We start from the raw sequence: 17,825 nt of genomic DNA on the forward strand, positions 1-17,825 counted from the left end.
AGTAATTCACTAGCTGCAGAACATTTTGGAGTGTCTTGAAAATTTGAAGAGTGTCAAATAAATGGAAGACATTTGTTTGAACCTGTGAAAATCTTTACTGTGAACCATCTGTGAACGAGCAACATGGTGGCTCGGTGGTTAGCACTGCTCCCTAATGATGCCTGGGACCAATGTTTGATTCCACGCTCAAGCAACTGACGGTGTGGTGTTTGCACAATCTCCTTGTATCTGCACGGGTTTCCTCTGTGTGGTCCAGGTTCCTCCCACAGTTCAAAGATGCGCAGGTTAGATGGATTAGCTATGTGAGCTGCAAGGTTACAAAGATTAGGTAGAAGGCAGACTCTGGGTAGAATACTCTTCGGAGGGGCGATGTGGACTCGATGGGCCGAATGGCCTGCTTCCATACTGTAGCGATTCTATCTTCTGCCATGCTGTCAATTACTACTCCTAATTCTCACTTTCAAAATTTCTTGAAGATATGAACATCATGGTTGCAATTTCCTGATCTTCTTTTAAAGTGTGGGGGACAGGTGGAAAATCCTTGCCTTTGCCTCTGATTTCCTTCTCCTTGCGACCCCACCCTGTGATAAACATAAAAGGTTTCCAAAAAGACTTACCTTCAATGACCTACTGGGATATGGGCAGACGGTGGGAGCGGGGGATGGGGGAAATGGGAGTGAGGCATACGAGTGAAGGGTGGAATTAAGCATAGGGTGCAAACGTGCAAATCTCCTACTTTGAGAAAACCCGTTTGATTGCACACCAATCATGTCATCAAGAGTCGACAGGCGGGACATAAGTGAGTTTTTGATCCATCACAGGCCTTGACATTGGTGTCCCCTGGTGCCAGAATCTGCCAGATGATCAGAGAGCGAGAACTTCTGGGTCCAACATACCGCGGTTGAGATGTATTCCTCAGGGGATATAGCAGTGAGAAGGTACTGATATAAATTCAAAATTTCTGCACATAAAAGCAAAAGTAAAAAAAAAACTGGTCTATTTTATTGATGAAGAAAAATAGTCACTGTGTATAATTTCAAGTAATGACTGTATAAACAGCGCATGTTATCATAAAGTAGTTCGGAAACTGAATGTTCTGCTGTGCCAACTCTACCTTGTTACTAAGTAATGATAATTAAGGTTTTTTAAAATCATACATTAATGTGTCATGCAATTATTTGTACTAAACAGACTGGAAGATCCAAGCTATTTCTATGCTTTATCCTGCAAAGTAATCTTTCTCCCTTTTTATGGGCTATTATAGATGGGTCCAAAGCAGGAGAAAAACTGTGGTCTTATGGACACACTGTCTCTATATTTATTGTAATTTCTGCATTCTCTGATCTTGTACAAGAATACAGCGGTGACAAAGCTCCTCCTTCATTTCAGTTCATATTTCAGTTCTACACCACAACGTCACTCTCCTCCCTGCACTGATGCAAAACTGCAACTAAATTAAATGAACAACACAGGAACAGGCCACTTGACCCAACTGCTCCATGTTACACCACTGCTCTGTACAAATTTCATGTCACACCTCCTTATTGAACACCATCACCTTAAACTTCTATTCCTTTCTCCCTCCATATGCTTACAAATATTGATGCTACTCATCTCAATCATTCATTCTGATGGCAAGTTTCACATTTGAATCTCTGTCCAGCTGAAGAGCTTTGTTTTATTAGTGAGACCTATATACATAGAACATAGAACATAGAAAAATACAGCGCAGTACAAGCCCTTTGGCCCTCGATGTTGTGCCGATTCAAGCCCACCTAACCTACACTAGCCCACTATCCTCCATATGCCTATCCAATGCCCGTTTAAATGCCCATAAAGAGGGAGAGTCCACCACTGCTACAGGAAGGGCATTCCATGAACTCACGACTCGCTGAGTAAAGAATCTACCCCTAACATCTGTCCTATACCTACCACCCCTTAATTTAAAGCTATGCCCCCTCGTAATAGCTGACTCCATACGTGGTGCCCAGTTTTAGTTTTCCCAATAAATGCAAGTATTCACGTCTTTCCATATTAAATAACCCATGGCTAGAGTTCTCTAAAGAAGCAATGGCTCCAGCCCCAGCTGAAAAATCAGGTGAGGCACCTCTGCAGACTCAGGAACTATGTTATTTCATTAAATTACTGAAATGAATGAAGTAAAAGCAAATTACTGTGGATGCTGGAGATCTGAAACAAAAACAAAGTTGTGGAGAAACTCAGCAGTTTGACAGTGTCTGTAAAGCGAGAAATGGCCCAGGTCCTGTCTTCCACATCCCATTTGAAAGTTAGCTGTCAATCAGATGGTTGTACACTCTCCAATCCTAGCACTTGGATATCTGACTACTGCTGGAACTGTAACCATTTCTCCATGAGGAGCAGCATGGAGGCTGGACTGTAAGTTAAATAGAGTAGTTTCGCTAGAGGCCAGTGAAGCAGAGTTGGTGATGGGATGGGAGTAGGGTCACAACCAAAATGCTCATAGGAGGGGAAGAAGCAAGGGCATCTGATAACTGTGAGTGACTTCCACTGGGCACAGGGTACCTCAACAGGATTTCTAATTCCCTCCAACCCAAGACGTAAATCAGATTACAGGGTTTACCTAATGGTTTCACCACATGGCACAGCAGCTGCACCATCTCTAAAATATCAGCACTGACTCGTGGAGACTGTCCAAGAAGAGACCATTAATTGACCACCTGATTTGATGCTACCACCTCTGAGTGAGAAGGATGTATGTTCAAGTCCCACTTGAGGTTCTGAAAGCAAAAATCTAAGCTTTCTTGGCCAATAATTATCCATCAATCAACATTTCAAATGAAAAGGTTGTCTGGGTTTTATTACTTTGCTGATTGTAGGATTCTGCTGTGTGCAAATTGGCTGCTTCATTTCTCACATTGCAACAGTGACCGCCTGCTAAAATATTACTTTTGTTTGAAGGTACTTTGGACATCCAGTGTTTGCAAGTTGTGCTATAAAAATGCAAGACTTTCTCTTTACAATTTTAGAATCTTAGATTATCCTGCTTGTATTTTCTACTTCATTTATGTTTGAAACAGAGAAAACTTGCTTTTGTACAACATATGCAACAACCCAAGGTCATCCCCAAGTACTTTAGAGCCAATTAATGCACTTTCAAAGATAGTCACTGTAATGATGTAGGAAATGCTTTTTACACAACAATTTGAAGACTCCAATGGAGGCAGATTTTATTCCATAGGCAATGCCCTCTGAACTTTAGCAAGAAGAAAATCATGCTTAGAGGAAATGTGTGTTAGAGGAAATCAGAGCCAATCCCAGTGATGTCCCTGCAGAGTGTTTACTTCATAATTGGCACTGCTGCCTTAGAAGAGGAAGAGCACACAACCAAATGCTCAGGGTAGGGTGTCATGACCAATAGTTTTAGGAACCCCTGGCTTAAGCAGTCAATTCAGCCTACAGTACACAGAATAGCCTTGAGACATCAAGTAAGAAAGGCTTCAGAAAATACAGGTGCAGGTTGCACACAGTTTTCAGGCTGCATAGTGTATAACAACAGACTGTACCATTTATTTCAACAACTTGTAATAAGTAGCCCAATATTTTAATCACAGACTGCGTCATACTCATTGAGATAGTGTGCTGGAAATCAAGCCTCTCTTGTCCTGGAGCCATCATGAAAGTTACAGATTTTATGTTTATATATTTTGAATTTTTATATTTTCTTAAACATTTCAATGCAAAATTCCTTAATTTACCTGAATCCTTTTGCACTCGGGTTAAGTGAAAGCAATGACCATCTCCAATAAGACACAATCTAATCATCGCCCTTTGACATTCGTTGGTGGTGTTACAATCACTGAATCCACACTATCAACATCCTTGGGGTTACCATGTTTTGAATGTGCTCTTGTGTCAGTTAACACATGAAATGTGTGGTACAGAACACACCCAAACTGTGTCAACCAACTCTTCTGCCATGTTTCTGCTGGCAGCTTTCCTTCTAGAGAACACCAGTGTTCATCCCTTGAAGAAAGTTTTCACAAACTCTGTTGGGACACTACAGATAATTACTTTAGTAACCCCAGAAAATCCATCAGGACCAGTGTTGATGTCATTACGTCCCTTGTTTTCACTTTCAATGTTTCAGCAAAGTGCCTTGACTGGCTCTGACCTGGAGTCCATCAAATTCAGCTGGTTTGTTACATCTTTGACGGTCACATGTGCTTGTCTTACTTTTAGATTTTGGTGCTTTTCAAAGTAAAAATGGTTTTACTATTCTGACAACTATTTCAGAAAGAGCATTAACCACCTCAATCGATGGTCTGAGTAAAAGGAAGCACCATTCACTTTCAATAGGAAGTGGAGGTGTTGCAAAGACTTGACCACAGTGTGAAATGACTGAGTGAGGTGTATTGTGTATGTGTCACCAACAGATATGATTTAAAGAAGTAGAAAGACCAATTGTTGAAGGCAGCATCCCTAGCCTCCCACCTGCTTTGTAGTCACTGTATTCATATGGCAAGTCCAGCTGGGTTTGTGGTCAATGGTAGTTTCCAGGATGTTGATAAATAGGCAATCACTGATAGTGGAGATGGTCATTGCCTGGCATTTGTGTGGCACAAATGTTACTTGCCACTTATCAGCCCAAGCCTGGATATTGTCCAGATCTTGTTGCATTTGGACATGGACTGCTTCAGCATCAGGCAAGTCATGAATGGTGCTGAGCTGAAAATGTGTTGCTGGAAAAGCGCAGCAGGTCAGGCAGCATCCAGGGAACAGGAGAATCGATGTTTCGGGCATAAGCCCTTCTTCAGGCCCGAAACGTCGATTCTCCTGTACCCTGGATGCTGCCTGACCTGCTGCGCTTTTCCAGCAACACATTTTCAGCTCTGATCTCCAGCATCTGCAGACCTCACTTTCTCCTCAATGAATGGTGCTGAATATTGTGCTATCATTGGTGAACATTCCCACTTCTGGCCTTATGATGGAGGGAAGATCATTAATAAAGTATCTGAAGAAACAAGGTAGAGTATAAACCTGGCAATCTGAGGGCAGTGCCCTACACACCCCACCTCACCAGCACACACACCCTCCAACATTTCCAATCTCCACCCCTCAAATTCTGTCCCTCCGAGAAGGCCGTTCAAGCCTCAGTACCAACCTGTGCCAGAGTAGTAGTGCCCTAGGTCTGCGCTTGTCAGAAGAATCGTTAAGTGACCATGGAGATTTTATTTGGAATGAATGAAGGAGAACAATGATGTTGGGGTTTGGGTTGGGATGAGGATCATGATTATATTTGAGGAAAGGACATTCATTATTATTGTGATGAAGAGGGGAATCAATGTCAGGGGATTGGGAATGTAATCACTGTCAGAGAAAAGGGGAATTGAGCGCTGTCAGGGGTTTGGGTCATTGACCCACTGTCAGTTTTGGGGAGGGTTATTTGAGCTTTTAGTGCTGATCATCTGATCATCATGCTGAGTTTCAAACCAAAAATAAATAAGCCCTCAGAAGCTTCTCCTGGTGTGACATTTTCTGTTCAAAACTTTAGATCTGTTGAAATCCGGAGTCCATCATCATATTTTCTCAATATAACCTGCCAAGAAAACTATCTCAGGTAATCACTGACTATTCATTTTTTGAAAACCAAATTTATTCAAATTCTGATAGGCGATTGATCCCAAGGTTTTTGGGATTCCAACCTGTACCTCTAAGATTATAAATTAGTCTGTATAATAATAAGTGGATGGTCTGATTAAGTTATCATGGTTAAACATTTATAGTTTATTGACTTGGAGTCATTTCCAAGCTTATATTTTGGAACATGCAAATTGGAGAGAATATTCAGAGGAAATGTTACTGATGTTAGTTGAACATCATGCTAACTAGATGGATCCAGCTATGTCTTCTTTACTTATGTCTCATTAAGTACCAGATAATGAAACAGACTGTTGAAGTAATTCTAGTATTTGGTCATCTGTCACTATCATGTCATTTTTCGGTTCATTTCATTTCGGATATGTTATTTATAAAATAATTAGTTGTCACTTTCTAGCAGCAATGTTGGCTATGCACCTGACTAGCAGTTAAACAAACTTCTCTGGGTGCCGAAGCTATTATCGTATTCCAAGAATGAATTATTGTCATTTGAAAACTCACTTGTAGAAAAAGCCATTGTGATTATTGTGAACATAATTCCTGGAGTAATATGTGATGGCAATATCTAAAGACTGCTATATTTGAATTACGGTATACTTCCAACTAGAGGACATAGGTTTAGGGTGAGAGGGGAAAGATATAAAAAAGATCTAAGGGGCAACTGTTTTCACACAGAGAGTGGTACGTGTATGGAATGAGCTACCAGAGGAAATGGTGGAGGCTGGTACTATTGCAACATTTAAATGGTATCTGGATGGGTATATGAATGGGAAGGGTTTGGAGGGATATGGGCTGGGTACTGGCAGGTGGGACAAGATTGGGTTGGGGTAGCAGGTCGACAGGGGTGAGTTGGACTGAAGGGTCGGTTTCCATGCTGTACATCTCTATGACTCTACTTAATTCTAATTACAAGATAACTTGAAATATGTGATTATTAGTTTTATTTTATTTGAATGATATGACTTTGTTCTGTTAGGAATAGAATAGATTCCAATTCTACTTTTTTGTTAATATCTAATTTATTAATATAGTTCACAATGTCAATTGAACACCAATAGTTATTACTAAAACCATGTCTCCTCTGATAAATGACAATCAAAATTGGAAGTTCATAAAATTATACAGTACGAAAGGTCATCTGATCCATCATGTCTGTGCTGGCTGTTTGAAAGTGCTATCGAGTAGTCCCATTCCCCTGAAATTTAAGTATATTTCCTTTTCAAGAATATATCCAATATCCTCGTGAAAGTAATTGTTGTTGTGGGAATCTATGCCCACTTTTGTTTCAGGCAATGCATTCCACATCACGAGCAACCTGTAGCATAAAATAAATTTCCTCCATTTCCTCTCGCAACTAATCCAGGTTCTCCTGCTAGCTATCTTAATTCTGCATTGTCCAATTATCAATCCTGCTGCCAGTAAGAAACAGTTTGTTCCTGTCAATCCTATCTAAACTCCTTCTGCATACCTCAATGAAAACTCCTCCTTTAGGTTATCTGTGTCAATGAAAACAATTCCAGATTCTTCATTGTCTCCAAATAAGTTCCGCATTCCTGATACTGTTTTAGTTTATCGTTTCGCCAAGCTATGCAACTTTATATAGTATTCTCTATTTAGCCTCAAACAGGAAAGACAAAATTCACAAATACTCGTTAAATTTATTGGTACTTCTTGCCTTTCAAAAACCAATGTTTATGTCTGGTGTGCTGCTGACCACATCCCTTGTTAATTCAGTGGCCAATGTATCATCTGCAATGAACTATGAGTCAAACATGCTGGGCTGAATCTTACGTTTTTTTAGCTGAGTCAGTTTTCAATTTCACACTTCATGGGTTTTTCTCCGCATTGCCTCGTGAGTTTTGCTTCATTAACTACCTACTCCGCTCCTATGACACTGTTCTCATATCATTGTAGCTCAATTCTCCCACTCACCATTGCCAGAAGAACTCACTGCTCCTTAGATATCCTGGAATGGATCTACATTCTCTGCCACCATAGCCATCTTTAAAAGCCATGGTGCATCTGGGCAACTGATGTCAATCCGGAGCTTCCCTGCACAGTTTGTGATATTTGCCTTGGACCTGACAGATAAGTGGAATTTGGCACCTCACTTTATGGATGAAGACCTGAAGATACTGGTAGACAGGATGGTACAGAGGAGGACTGTCCTCTTCCTCCAGGATCAGCAAAGGAGACCATGACACGGCATTCTACTGGCCTGGTCTGAGATTACCATCTGGCTCAGTGTCTTCTTGTCTTCTGGAGGATTGCCGAACAGTGTTGGAAGCCTGTCAATGATTTTCTGTGCTCCATTAACGTAAGTGCCACCGTCTTGTCTCTGCTACGTATCACTGTTACTGTGCCCATCTCTATGAAAACTCATGCTTGACCACTCTCATTATTGTGTTCAGCATCTTCCCTCACTCACTCTCACCTTTCCTCAGAAGCTTCCACATTACTAACCCTGCATGGCCTCTGTGCTGCCTATTCACTCATCACCTGCACCAGTGTTATCAATTGTGCTACCCACTTGCATATTGCTTGATACCTCCCTTTCTCTCATTTCAAAAGAAAATAGTCCACAGTAGGGCAGGTTGAGCCCTTCGAGGAGAGTATCCTGAGTGCAAGAATAGGGATGCTATGCTTTACCTATACAGGCCATTAATGGGATCGTGTCTAGAGTACTATGTATAGTACTGTTCACCATACATTCAGAAGAATTTCAAAGAAGGTTTACTAGACTTATACCTGGAATGAGTGGATTGTATTATAAGGAAAGGTTAGACAAGGGTAGGCCTGTATCCTCTGGAGTTTAGAAGAGTTAGAGGTGACTGAATTGAAACATAAAAGATCCTGAGGGGTCTTGTCCAAGTGGATGTTTCCTGCTATGGGACAATCTAAGAATAGGGATCATAGTTTAAAAATAAGGGAGTGCCTATTTGAAACCGAGATAATGAAACATTTTTTCTCTCAAATGGTTGTAAATCTTTGGAATTCCCTGAAAAGGCAGAGGATGCAAAGTCTATAAATATTTTTGAGGCAGATAGATTCTCGATCACCAGGGAGATGAGAAATTATTGGAGATATGCAGGAATCTAGATTTGAAATTAAAATCAATCAGCTATAATCCTATTGTATGGTGGAGCAGGCTTGAAGGACCTAGAGGCCTACTCCAATTCCTTGTTCATATATACTCTTGACTGCCCCAAATTGCTGACCGACCTGACAAAGGCCCTGCGCTGAGTGCAGACACTGCCCCTAACTTATATTGCTGAAATACCTGACTGAAGGGCATCTCCCTTCTCTTAACTGAGGACTGCTGATAACCATGCCAGGGTTCCTGACTTTGGGCCTGGGTTGAACAGTGAGGCAAGATAGGAGTTCTGTGAGCCTGGTAGCTCTGGCTGAGGGAGCAAATTGCAAAAAGCAAGGTAAGGCAAAGATGTTGTGAGTATCCAGATAGATTCAAGGTGGGTGAGCACCTTGTTGCCAATGCACCCTGTGGTGCAACATGGCTGTGAAGCAATATGTTTCAAGCATGCAGAGATGGGCTACATTGATGCAGAGAGGCTAGCAAATGTCTGATGTGGACAAAACTCTATCACACTTCTACTGCCTTCTCACCCCAGAATGAAAGTCACAGCTCCAAAACCAGTTTCTGTGAAGGTGGGCAAACAAAGCAGGGAATTTTCCCAACTCTCACTACCTGCCTCAAAAATAAAAATCAAGCCCCTAGTGTTTTGTATTCTCTTTCACCTCCAGTAATAAGAGAATGCTGTGGCATCAGAAGTGCCATTGTCTAAACCAAGTCTTAAACTGAGGTCTGATCTCTTCCAAGGTAGAGGTAAAAAGTTCAATGGTACTTAGAGAGCATTTTTAATGCAGAAAAACTCCTAAGATGCTTCAGAGACCAAAGTAAAAATGGCTGATGAGCAAGATAAGGAGATATTGAGAGAGATGATCAATAACTTTGGGCAAAGATGTAGGTTTGAATTAGATCTTAAAGGATGAAATAGAGGCAGAGACTGAGAATTCTTATACGTATGGTTTGGGCTGCAAGTAAAGCTGTAATGGGTGTTTAAACATGAGAATGAACAAGAAGATGCAGAAAGAAATATAGGTTTCAATGGTGGTGTTGGGGTACATGTTGTTATACAAGAGATCACAGAAATAAAAGGAAGGTAAGGGCACAGATGCATGGGTTTCTAAATTCAAGACGTTTACAAACTAGATGCCAATGTAAATCAGTGAGGGTAGTCATAATTTGGAGTGAGGGAAGTGAGATGGACAAGTGGGACTTCATGGAGAATAAGGATACAAGCAGCAAAACTTTACAAAGATTGGCATTTGGGAGGCCAGCAGCAAAGAGAGCGCTGGAATAGATTGGCCTGGGGTGACAAAGGTTTGGATGGATATTTCAGCTGCAGATGAACGTGCTACATGACTCTATGATACTGAGAGAAGTGATATTACAGAGGGAGGTGTGTGAACCAAATGAAAGACAAGATAGGTTAACTCAAAAAATGGCAATGAGCTTAACATCAGATTTTGTGGATTGTGAAAGGAAAGGAAGTCTTAAGTCAGAAAATAATTTCATTGATTTTTTTAAATTGTAGGAAAAGTTCCAGGTAAGAAATGGTGCAATGAGTCAGTTTCCACAGAGTACATAAATATTTTAGTTAGCAGTGACCCAAACTATAATATTGATTAATGCAATCCAAGGCTACCAAATTTGCTACTGCTGGCAAATATCTTGTTTGTAGTATGCTAAGACTAATTTTGAATCTTTTCCCTTACCTTCATGTCCTGGAAATGACATTGTGCAATAGTAGCATGGAAAAGATGTAGTAAGTTATTTACCAACTTCATCAGAGTTGCAGGAAAAATGTTTCATGTGAGTAAGTTAAGCATTCAGAGGTTTTTAACTGCTCATTAATTTCCAGATCTGACTCTATTGCTTGGGAAGTTGGGGAAAGGTCTCAGACTGAGCAAATATCTAAGTGTGATCTCATCAGTGTCTTGTAGTGCAACCTTACGACTATATGTCTGCATGATCTACTTAAAGACTTATCTTTTATTTGCCTTACTAACCATTGCCATATAATAAAAATGCCTATCATGTTTAATCATCTATTGCTGTCAGCCATCACACCATGTCAGCTTTCTGCTATGTGAGATTGTGATCTCAATTCTCTTGCTATGGACCATGATTTTAAAAATGTGTTGCTGGAAAAACGCAGCAGGTCAGGCAGCATCAAAGGAACAGGAGAATCGACGTTTCGGGCATAAGCCCTTCTTCAGGAATATGGACCATGATTACACACTTTTATTAGAAAGAAGGAAAAACAACTAGCACCGTGGCACAGTGGTTAGCACTGTTGCCTCACAGCGCCAGAGACCTAGGTTCAATTCCCGCCTCAGGCGACTGACTGTGTGGAGTTTGCACGTTCTCCCCATGTCTGCGTGGGTTTCCTCCGGGTGCTCCGGTTTCCTCCCACAGTCCAAAGATGTGCAGGTCAGGAGAATTGGCCAAGCTAAATTGCCCGTAGTGTTAGGTATAGGGGTAAATGTAGGGATATGGGTGGGTTGCGCTTCGGCAGGTCGGTGTGGACTTGTTGAGCCGGAGGGCCTGTTTCCACACTGTAATGTAATCTAATCTAATCTAAACTACTTCTTTGAATCTATATGATCTATTTCAATTGCATTGAAGAATTTGCTATACAATTATAGCTATGCAAACACTTTATTTTCAGGTTTTGAGATATATTGATATGCACTTGGGTATACAGTACAGGGCATAATTTCAGAGTAAGATGATACAAAACTCATCATTCAATCAAAAGTGAGGAGTATAGTAGAGACTTTGGAACAGTGATGTACATCAGATAAAATGTACCACAGAGAAGTATGATCCATTTCGGTAAGAAGGGTGTGGAGAAGCAATATAAATTAAATATTACAAGCTTAAAGAGGGCTAGTAGTCCAAGGACCTGGCAGTATACACACACAAGTCATTGAAGATGCTAAGTTGAGAAGGCAACACAAAAGACATTGAGATCCTTGGCTTTATAAATAAATGCATAAAGGCAAGGAAATTTTGCTTATCCTTGATAAAATATTGGTTAGAGTTATTGGGCTGAATTATAATTCAAAAGGCAAGTTTACGTTGAGGCAGTTAAAATTCTAACCTGTTTATTAACCCAAATCCACCTCTAAATTGCCCAATTCTGACTTTAATTAGGCTAAAGGTTGGGCAAATTGCCAGCCAGATGTGGCAAGGAGGGTTGGAACTTTAAAACTTTCAGATTTTGAGATTCATTGCCATGCTGGTTTTCAAATTTAGCTGCTGTATTGGGAAACCCAGCAATTTTATTGAGATGGATCTGCAAAATATTATTTTCATTCCTACTTCCTGCACCCAGGTATTTGCCTGAAAGGTCTTCAAGGACTCCGATGATCAACACAGACCATTGATTCCATCCCCTATCATAAGGTCTCTGACAAGCACCCCCAGGCTGCTGAAATGTCAGTCCACCACCTCCTCCCCTGTCCAAGTGGCCCCTTTCTCATTCTGATTAATCACCCTCCCAAACAACCACCCCTTCACACCCTGGATTGACACCCTGGTATGGCTGTGGACAATGATCAATGACATCAGTGACACTGTTACAACCAGGTGAAAAGGAGTGATTGGCTCCTCTCTTTTTCCTCTTAATTAGCTCCAACAAAATTTTGATTTCATTTTTGGAAAGGAAGCTAATAGACTAATAATTGTCCATGTTTAATTGATCCAAAGTAAAGGAAAACCAATTCCAAAATTTTAAATGAAAGAGAATGGAGATTTATTACTTATTAAACCTAAGAAAATAAGAAAACTCAACATCAAACACATGCATAAAAACATAGGTATTAAAGCTTGCTAAGAAGAACAGGGGTGTGTGGAGGGAGGGGGGATTGTCTCGTTGAAACAGTAAGATAAAGGCAGTTGCAATTTGAAGATTTTAGATTCCTTAAGTTGCAAACATTGCGATGGAATACTCCCCATTTGTCTGTATAGGTGTAGCTTCAACAATGCTCAAGAAACTTGACATTATCCAAGTCAAAGCTGCCCGTTTGATTGGCACTACATCCACAAACATCCACCTCCTCCACTACCGACCCTTAGTAGCAGCTCCGTGTGCCATCTACAAGATGCGGTGCAGAAATTTGCCAAAGCTCCTTACACTGCATCTTCCAAACCCATCATCATTTCCATTTAGAAGGACAAAGGCAGCAATTACATGGGAATACCAACAACCTTTGCTCCATCCTGACTTTGAAATATATTGCCTTTCCTTCGGTGGCACTGGTTCAAAATCCTGGAACCCTATCCCAAATATAAATTAAATTTTACAGCCTTAAAGAGGGCTAGTCGTCCAAGGACCTGGCAGTATACATACACAAGTTGTTGAAGATGCGAAGTTGAGAAGGCAACTGAGAGTCTAACTTCAGCACATGGACTGCAATGTTCAAGAAGGCTGCTCACAACCACCTTCTCAAGGGCAACTAGGGATATGCAATAAAATACTGGCTAAACCAGTGTAGCACACACCTCAGAAACAAAGTTTTTTCAAGTGTGAAATCTGAGTCCTTCCCAGGCTGTTGACCTGTCTTTCAACAGTGGCAAACCTTGCAGATCAACTTGGTTTGTTGGTGAATGGTGGTTTTTCAACTGCTGCTGATTTCTTAAACTGTGCGAGAGAGAGGGACAGAAGAGTTTTCAGTATCCTTGCTATCGTCAGTCCATGTTGTTTTCTCTTTCCTTTGCTACTCAAAACAAGCTACTACAATATGGTTGTCTGTGTTCCTTTGCCTTTTTCAAATCAACATTCTGCAGTTAACTTCACATATTCGAGATGAAAAGTTGTCATTCAAGTGTAGCTGAAACAAGAAATGCAAACTTCTTAACACCAACTAGGTTTCACTGCCTCTTGATTAAAATGCAACTGGTTTTGTATATTCCATGTGGTTTGCTTAGGCTTGTCAGGTGATCACACTTAACATTTAAGACTAGTTGCGTCCTTTTTTGAAACAATTTTTAGTTCGTGACAGTCTCATATAAAAGACAAATGGTGAAAGCTGCATATAGATAGTTCATTTTCACTACGACTGTAACAACATACAATGAGGTTCAACATTCACAGTTTGCAGTGGAATCCCAAATTGCAAATCTCTCAGGACTTTCTGATTGACCCATTCCCTGCAGATCTGCTCAGGACAAAGTCTGCCTTTTTTTATTTCTGGACTTGGAACTTCAGGTAGAATGACAAGCTCTTGGGAAGGATACAAAGGAGATTTACTTGTGTGGTTCCAGCAGTGAAAACCTTAAGTTATATGCCACCTTAGGGCAGGAAAGGTTAATGGGAGATTTTCTAGAAGAGTTCAAAAACAATAAGGTTAATAATAGAATAAATATGGAGAAACAGATTCCAATGGCAATAGGGTTGGCAGTTGAAGCACACAGACTTAATTGGCAAAAATAAGCAGGGCAACATGAGGGAAAAACAATTCACAAAAGAGGTGTCAACAATTTAGAAAGCAATATTTGGAGAGCAGTGGAAGCAGATTTAATGAAAACTTTCAAAACAGAATTTGATAAATATTTTAAATAGAAAACATTGCAGCACTAAGAAAAGAGCAAGGAAGTGGCAAAAGAGTCAGCACAGGCACTAAAGCCCAAATGGCCTCCTTTTGTGCTGTATGATTCAATGACATGATAGCAGAATTGGAAAAGAATTCAAATACTGTTCCTCATTGGTAACAACTATGTTTTGTTTTAAATGATCAAATAAAGCTGACAAGATAATCAGTACTTTGCAGTCAATAAATAGGAACAACGATTTAGAAAGTTACAGTAGTTTGGCAGATGCTTTGCTCAAGTCCCTTTTTTATTATAACCAGGTTTTTTTTACGCTTCCTGCTCTGAGACCATGAGGTTTGTTTAACCCAAGAATGAATAGATTTGATCTCTGACCCTCATCCAAATATCTGACTTCACCACCTTCTTTAATTTGCCTCCCATTTCGCAGAATACCCAAACATGCCTGCTCCAATATAATATCCTAAACCTCCACAATGTATAACTCCCCTCACTCACCTGGCATCTGCTCCTCAGCTACTGTCCCATTAAACAGGCAGTCATACTGTTTGGCTATCTGTCAGTTGGAAACCTACTGAACAATTTGATGCCCTGCCATTTAATTTTTTGGGATGTACAGGAACCTACGCTTCCAGGTTTTCCAACAAGAAATTTTAACCTCCTCAACTACACTTTCTCTTCACACACCCAAATAAATATTGGGGACAAACTGTTTCAAGGTGATTTGTCTTCCATGAGGGCAGCACAATGGCTCAGTGTGTTGCAGTTCTGCCTCACAATGCCAGGGACCCTGGTTCAATTCCACCCTCAGGCACCTGTCTATGTGGAGTTTGTACATTCTCTCCGTGTTTGTGTGGGTTTCCTCCAGGTGCTCCAGTTCCTTCCCAGAGTCCAAATGCGTGCAGGTTAGGTGGAATGGCCATGATAAATTGCCATAGTGTCCAGGGATGTACAGGTCAGGTAGAGTAGCCATGGGAAAAACAGGGTCACAAGAATAGGAGAGGGGGATGTGTCTGGGTAGGATGCTCTTCCGAAGGTTGCTGTGGACTAGATGAACTAAAGGGCCTGCTTCCACACTACTGATTCTGTGTGGCAGATTCAAGTCCCTGTTTTTGCACATTTAAGGTTTTATTTCACAATGAAATCTCAGGTGGGTGATTAACCTGGGATTTTCCTAATGTTGGCAGCAGAGTTGTTATTCCCTAAGCTGCACTTCAGGAATTTATATCAGAGAATATCTCTAGGGAATGAATTCCTTTCACATTTCATGGGCTACTAAGTATCTGCCAATTGCATCAGTTTCAAATCTGCTTTTGTGTTCTTTCACTGAGTTGTATAGAACGTATATGCTTGCTGAGGTCCGAATTTGATAGCAGTGTACCACTATTCAAGGCAGCTGAGGCAGGCCCTGACCAACATGTCACAGGAGTCAGTTTACCACATGATTACTTCCACTTGTTCTTTTTAAAAGTTCTCTCTTTTTGGAAATCCCATATTCTCTGGCTGATTCAGTCTCCTACCCTTCTCCTATCGCTTCTCCATGTTTCACCTCATGAGAACTGCAATTCTGTTGGAAAAAGATTTTAGAGGCCGAATCAATACCAAAGCAGAAAACATTTAAAAAGTGAGCAAAGAAAGCACAAGTGGCATTGTTGGAGGTAATTCAAGACAGGAAATAACAACAGTGAAGGAGAAATACCACAAGCACAGTTATAAGAGAGCTGAAGGCTGATATTCTTTTGGTGTATCTCATCAACTTATTTCAGAATATCAAATCAAATAGTTTAGTCAGTTTGAATGAAGTCACTTGTACAATGCATGCATGAAGGCATACTTGATGTTCTTACTGTTTTTTTTTGTCGTTGTGTGCTTTTGTGATGCATTATAAATTATATGCTATGATACATATCACATCAAGATAGTTTGAGTGGAGATTAGATTAGATTACATTACAGTGTGGAAACAGGCCCTTCAGCCCAACAAGTCCACACCGACCCGCCGAAGCGCAACACACCCATACCCCTACATTTACCCCTTACCTAACACTACGGGCAATTTAGTATGGCCAGTTCACCTGACCTGCACATCTTTGTGACTGTGGGAGGAAACCAGGGCACCCCGAGGAAACCCACGCAGACACGGGGAGAACGTGCAAACTCCACACAGTCAGTCGCCTGAGGTGGGAATTGAACCCGGGTCTCTGGCGCTGTGAGGCAGCAGTGCTAACCACTGTGCCACCGTGCCACCCACAAGCTTTAAGTTTTGTGTGTTGATGGTATCATACATTGTCAGAGATTGTAACAGAACAATGTATTACACTGATATAGTGATTGAAGGGTTATTTTAAAAATATTTTAAAATCTCAACTTATAAACGCTTTTGTACACCAAGAAGAATGTGACTCATATGCTACAATAATGTAATTCCTCATTACAACTCGGCAAAATGAAGAAGACTATTTAAGCTTGCTAATTTGGCATCCACATGCCACCATTAAATTCAGCTGCTAATGCATTAGCTTGGAGAATGAACAGCCATGGGTGTAGATTTAATTGAAAACACAACAAAATACAATGTTGTGACATTGGTGTTTAAACATCTTGTTTGTGCTAACATTGAGTATAGAAAATAAGCTGCAACTTACAGCATTCATCTTAAAGTGCATCATCTTCACAAAGTGTTTTTGTTCTGAGATTGGAAGAACTCGGAGTACCAAGTGTCATTTACAATATTATTTATATTTTTCGTCAAAACAATAATTTTTCTCAATAGCTTTTCAAAATGATGGTACCTCCTTAATGAGCACCTTGCTCAGAGTATACAAATTTCATTTAAAATTGTTTTTGAGTACGTTGAATTACTTTGAATGCCTTTGGATTCATATGCAGTTTATACACGCACAGTTTATATGATTGCTATGACTATAAGACCAAACAAAATATGAATGGGGTAGGCCATTTGGCCCATTCAGGCTGCTACGTCACTCAATGAGATCATGACTGATCTGATAATCCTCAATTCCATTTCCCTGCCTTTTCACCGCTTCCTTAATTCCCTTAATGATTAATTATCTGTCTGTCTCAGACTTGGATATACTCAATGACCTGGTTCAACAGCGTTTTGCAGTGAAGAATTCCATAGATTTACTAAATAAAAACTGAAAGAACTGTAGATGCTGTAAACCAGAAAGAAAAGCAGAAATTGCTGAAAAAGCTCAGCAAGTTTGGCAACATCTGTGAAGAGAAAACAGAGTTAATGTTTCGGGTCTGGTGACCCTTCCTCAGAACCCTGAGGAATGGTCACCAGCCCTGAAACGTTCACTCTGATTTCTCTTCACAGACGCTGCCAGACCTGCTGAGCTTTTCCAGCAATTTCTATTTTTATCCACTGAATTACTACTGTCCAAGAGAAGAAATTCCTCCTCATCTCTGTCATAAGTGCGACCTTAATCTGAGATGATGCCCTCTAATTATATACTCTTCCACAATGGGAAACAATCTTTCCACATCCACCCTGGCAAGTCCCCTAAAATCCTGTATGTTTCACT

The 17,825-nt window shown here is 40.6% G+C and overlaps 1 long non-coding RNA gene across 22 annotated transcripts in view; it reads left to right on the top strand.

The window, feature by feature from the left end:
- The window catches only part of LOC122564379 (uncharacterized), a 231,353-nt gene that overhangs the window by 162,142 nt on the left and 51,386 nt on the right, over nt 1-17,825 (top strand). For 2 of the 22 annotated variants that reach the window (XR_015752851.1, XR_015752858.1), the window contains one exon: nt 7,555-7,957. The exons of the other annotated variants lie outside the window; for them this stretch is intronic. This is a non-coding gene — a long non-coding RNA (uncharacterized LOC122564379). The remainder of the gene's footprint in view (nt 1-7,554; nt 7,958-17,825) is intronic. 22 annotated transcript variants of the gene reach the window in all.

This window comes from Chiloscyllium plagiosum, unplaced genomic scaffold, assembly GCF_037043375.1.
Source record: "Chiloscyllium plagiosum isolate Xiang-an unplaced genomic scaffold, Cpla_swu_hap1 HiC_scaffold_34, whole genome shotgun sequence".
Classification (NCBI taxonomy): Eukaryota; Metazoa; Chordata; class Chondrichthyes; order Orectolobiformes; family Hemiscylliidae; genus Chiloscyllium; species Chiloscyllium plagiosum.